Below are 5,458 nucleotides of genomic sequence, written 5' to 3'. Positions count from 1 at the left end.
GTGAATTCCCAAAGCTAAAAGTAATCTTTTTGTACTGAGTGTTATGGGCTTGTCCCCAAATGTTTACAAACTTATCACCAGGCTTATTTTACCTGATCCCTTTTCAAACAAAATTGACATAGAAAAAGCTAAGCACTGGATTGGGCCCGGTGTGGTCTGTTCAACTCTCCCAGGGCCTTTATCTGATGAGGCTGGACTCCACCCTCTCCACATCTTAGAACTTCCCCCAACTGGAACTGAGACCAGTATTTGTGAGCTGTTTGTCCACAGCCTATCTCCCCTCTGTATTGCAGGCTCCAAGTAGGCAGGAGTTCCTATTGCTCACCGCTGTGCTCCGGGCACACAGAAGGTGCTCACAAATGGGGCAGAAACACTGGGTTCACCTAACCCCCTAGTTCAGGCCTCTTTAATAATCAGGAAAGCCCCCCTTCTGCCCGCTCTCGCAGAGGACAAGGTAAGTCCCCAGTCCCAGGCCCTGGGAGCTCTTCCCATTCCACTGCACTAACCTGCCGCACGCCCACTAGCACGTGAATAAGACAATGTCTTGTATTTCTGGCACTGCAGTAAGTATGCTGAAAAACAAGTGTTGAGGTGAGAGCATGGATTGAAGGAGAATTTTCTACTCCTGCTCCAGTGTGCGGGCTGCATTCTTTTGGAATGGCAGTGGCAGAACAACTGCCGTACAAAGGAGTTGGAGTAGCTGCTCTGAAGCGGCATTCTAACAGCAAAGAGAAAAACCAGGCTCATCAATTATTATTATTTTGGGGGGCAGGGGCACCAGGACCAATGATCAACAGCCACCCAGATAACAAAAAAATTCACTTCCAAAATCTGATGTAGATTCTGCACACAGATCAATCAAGCTGCCCTACGTGTGCCACTCATGACAGAAGCCCTTTTTTGAGGCTCATCTATTATTAAAGATTTCAACTTTCCTTAGATTTATGGGCAATAACCAGATTCACTTACTGTAATAAACCACTTAGCTTCAGAAAAAGACTTTGACCAAGACCTTACGAAAGAACAAAATGTTGCATAAAAGATGGGTTTAATAGACATTGTACAATTATGTCACTTTGCCATAATTTAATTCCATATCTAATATATGCATTGATTTGGGGGGGGGGTGCATCCCTTTAATAGCTCATGTTTCACAGATCCCACAGCTAGGAAGAATAATTATAGTTTAAATAATTAAGAAAACTGCAGGCCTATAGCTTTTCATTTAACTCATACTAATCCAAACTAGGGGCAACCAATTTAGATGGACAAATATGAATTTTCATCCTAACTTTTCTACATATTTTATTGGAAACTCAGCATGGATCTGAACTGGAACAGAGGCTTTGCAGTCTAGCAAAGGCAGGAAATGCTAGCTCTAGCTGCAAACCCCATCACTGCCTTGCAGTGTGACCGTGAGCAGCTCATCGCTGGGCCTGTTTCCTTGAAGACCGGCCCCGCCCACGTCTAACAGTCTCTCAACCGTAATTGATGCAGAGCGCCCACCGCCTACCTGAAGTAACGTTATTAGAACTAAGCAAAAGGCCATGTCCAGAGGCAGCTAAATTCGTTTGTGGTAATGGAAATTATTTACTTTATTAAAAATGGTATCTCCATTACTTATTTAAAGATCTGATGAGAATTCATTATAATACAATTAACAAGGACTTTAGTGACAAACATTTTAAAATTATGACTTACAACACTGTACCAGACATATCAAACATTTAGAATTTTGTACAAATATACCCTTAAGAAAATCACCATCATGCCCTAGTTAGTTTGGCTCAGTGATTCGAGTGCCAGCCCTCGGACAGAAGAGTCCTGGGTTCAATTCCAGCCAAGGGCACATGCCTCGGTTGCAGGCTCAATCCCGGGCCCTGGGGGTGGAGGGTGCGGGAGGCAACCAGTGGATGTCTTTCTCCCTCCCTTCCACTCGCTCTGAAAAGCAACGGGAAAAATATCCTTGGGTGAGGAATAAAAACAACAAACCAACCACCATCTCTTCTTATTTGACAATGCTTCCCATATAATTTAACATATCAAATAAGCCTAATTAGTTTAACGTCTCTTTCGTAACAAGAGAGAACACATCTTTTGTGATTTTTTTTCAAGGGCCCTCTGGAAAATCCCAATGTTAGTCCAAAGTCAGTAAGACTTTATAGGAGCTCCCTTGTAGGCAACTAACTACTTTTCTCTTGCTGCTTTTAAGAGTCTCTCTCTTTGTCTTTAACCTACGGCATTTTAATTATGATGTGTCTTCATGTGGTCCTCTTCAGGTTTATCTCGCTTGGGGCTGTCCTTGAGAGACATCCACATCTCCTCAGCTGTTAGTGAGCTTTAACTTCTTGGTGATTCTAGAAAGCTTTGCACAGCTCTTATGATTCTTCCAACACTCTACTTTCTCCTGTAGAGGTTGACATTCATTTCCATAGTAGACTGGAAGCTTTGTACAAAGTTGGAGCTTTTGAGACAGCTGAGAAGGTCAAGCACTATCACACAGAACTCCTGTCTTTTCTGTGCTTTCCACTTCATTTCATTAACCAAAAAACAAACAATAATCCCATGTGCAAAGCATTGAGCTGTAGACAGACACAGCCATGGCCTTTGGAAGAGGGGAGAGTAAAAGCACCCAAACACTGGTGTAAGAAATACCACATTAAGTAATGCTAAATCATTTGTTTTGTTGAAAAAAACAAAAAGATCAGAAGTTCAGAGGGAACACTCATTGGGAACAGCAGAATAGAAGTGAGATTATCCCTATCTTTAAAGCGCCACAGCTCTGATATTGCAATTTAACCTGTTCTTTTAAATTGATTTTCACCCTAGCTGGTTTGGCTCAAGGGTTAGAGAGCATCGGCCTGCCGACTGAAGGGTCTCGAGCTCTATTCCTGTCAAGGGCATGTACCTCAGTTGCAGGCTTGATCCCCAGCCCAGGCAGGAGACAACCAATTGATGTGTCTCTCTCACGCGGATTCTTTTCTCTCCCTTCCACTCTCTCTGAAAAGCAATGAAAAAAATACCCCTGAATGAGGATTAAAAAAAATTTTTTTTGGTTTTTACTTTTAGCAATGAGCGCAAGCAGGCTAGAGCTGATTCGGGGCAGCCTCTGCATGTCTAGCCGTAAGAGCCTCCACAGCTAAAGGATGGAAGACAAGAACACCTCTCACCACAGAAAACCGGAGGCCAACCAAGAAGGTCACCTGCTCCGGGGCAAGTTTTGAAAGTATTCATGAGCAGGTGCCAGGAGAGCATTCAGGAGCATCTCAGTGCTTTCTCACACCTACCACCCTTCCCGACATTTGAAAAACCCGTTTCCGCTTCCTCCACACTTGGCTGTGCAGTCGACAGATCTGTGACTCAGAAGCGAGGCTACCTAACTGGGTACTTCCCCCTTTTCTCCTGTTTCCTATGGGCAAGTATCAACAACTTTCAAAGACATTTTCCCATCAATTATTAGAGAGAGGGGAAATTAAGCCACATACAAACTCTCCCACAAGTGGTTTTCATGTGTGAAATATTTATGCAGCATTTATAAGCTACGAAACCAGAATTGAGGTACTTCAACAGATTTGACTTTGCCAAACTGTGTAGGTGCAGCACTCCAAGAGGAATCGCTCAGGTTTTAAAACTCAGATTCAAAAAGAAAATGAGCCAACTTTTCACTCCTTTACACTAATATTTCTGAAAGATCAAGTCCAATGCCACTTAGAAATAAGTAGGACCTAAATGAGACTGAACAAGTCACTTCCTAATTAAAATGCAAACATTTTTCTAATATGGCCCCCTGAAGACGTCCACTTGTTTTAACAAGCTGGATCGAAGATTCATGCATCACAGTTCAGAATAATCAGGGACGTCGACCGCAACACAACCCAAATGACAAGACTGAGCATGGGGAGCACACAGGTTTCAGAGGCTCGCACGGGCGTTAAGTTGGCCAGACGCACACAACAAAGACACACCTTCCCAAGTTTTTTCCCTCCGTGACTTCAAACCTTTATTGCTTTAAACCAGCCAGGCCGGCCACGGGGATAAACAGGGGCAACCCACTTCGCTGCCACATGGCCAGCTATTCAGAAGGTTGAACTGGCCGCGAATTCGTGCCAGGAAAAATCGAGGCTCTGTGGCCAGTGCAACGAAAAAGAGGGCGGGAAAACTGTGTTATTTTCAAAGAAGAGATAAATGCAAGGCCTGGTGGCCATAAGGAGGAGCCTCTGTGAAAGTGAGGAACAGGTGAAGACTGAGATCAAGGGAACCATGACTGGCTGGAGAGCCAAGAAAAGGAAGCTCAGATACAAATTGTTGAAAAACCCCAAGGAGCCGAGCTACGCGACGAGCGGCCGGGGCCCGAGTTCTAAGGTCTATCGGGAAGCGAGCGCCAACGGCTCCGTCCCCGGCGACCGCGGGCCACGCAAGGGTAACGGGTCCCGTCCCAACGGTGCCCCTGGGGGCTCCGCGGGCCACCCCCCCGCCCGCCCACCCCGCGCGGCCAGCCTGCGCCCCGCCCCTGGCCGGGGGCGACGCCGGAGCGCGGCCGCCGGCGGACATTTTCCCTCGGCCGCCCTCCCGCCCGCCTTTGTTCGCCGAGCCCTCCGCACTCACGCCACCGCCGTCGCCCACTCCAAGCCAGGCGCCGAGAGCAAACGCCGTCCCACGCGAAAAAGGAGGCTCAGGCGTTTCTCGTCAAAACAGACTTTATTGGGGCGCCAGGGCCGCCCCGTACGCGCCGCCCGCTTCCCCGCGCGGCCTCCCCGGCCCGGACCCCCGCGCTCGCTCGGCCCGCCCGCCCCCGCGGTGCCCGGGGCCACGCGCACCGCTCACCAGCTCCCGAGGCGGCGGCTGCAGCGGCGACGCCCGGGTCTCGAGTGCGGCCGCGGCCTGAGGCGACGGGTTTTGCTGCTGTTGCACCGCGGAGGGCGGGAGCCGCGCGACGAGCGGCGGCGGCGCACTGACGTCACGCGCCGCGAGCCAGCCAGCGCACGCGGGGGCCGTCGCGCCTGCCCCAATCCGGGAGGAGCCCAAGAGAGTGGGCGGGGCCTCAGTGGCGAACCTGCGGACCGATTGGCAGAGGAGGAGGAGCGAGAGGGCGAGCGGGCGAGTAGGAGCGAGGCGGGGCGGGCCGGGCCAGCGCGGAAGTCTCGCGAGGTCGAGCTCGAGCGCAGTGTGGCGGCGGCGGCGGCGGCGACGGCGAGATCTGGGCTCGGGGTGAGGAGTTGGTATTTGTGTGGAAGGAGGCGGAGGCGCAGGAGGAAGGGGGTAGAGGAGCGCCGGCCCGGAGGGCGGGAGGAGGCGCGGCCAGAGCGGGAGGCCGAGGCGCGGTGAGGCGGGGCGCCGGGGCGAGCAGCGGCCGAGTGAGCGCGGGGCGCACCGAGGCGAGGAGGCGGGGAAGCCCGCCGCCGCCGCCGCCGCGCCCGCCCCTTCCCCCCGCCCCTTCTCCCCCCGCCCGCCCGCCGCC

At 50.9% G+C, this 5,458-nt stretch overlaps 1 non-coding gene across 1 annotated transcript; it reads right to left on the bottom strand.

The window, feature by feature from the left end:
* Window positions 1-770: 770 nt before the first annotated feature.
* On the bottom strand, window positions 771-901 carry LOC148094003 (U11 spliceosomal RNA). The gene has a single exon (XR_015716532.1). It is a non-coding gene; the product is annotated as a U11 spliceosomal RNA (small nuclear RNA).
* Window positions 902-5,458: the final 4,557 nt, after the last annotated feature.

The sequence above is a fragment of the Miniopterus natalensis genome, chromosome 1, assembly GCF_054644295.1.
Source record: "Miniopterus natalensis isolate mMinNat1 chromosome 1, mMinNat1.hap1, whole genome shotgun sequence".
NCBI classification, from domain to species: Eukaryota; Metazoa; Chordata; class Mammalia; order Chiroptera; family Miniopteridae; genus Miniopterus; species Miniopterus natalensis.
The sequence above is the reverse complement of the archived record's forward strand: the minus strand, read 5'-3'. Positions and strand labels throughout refer to the sequence as shown.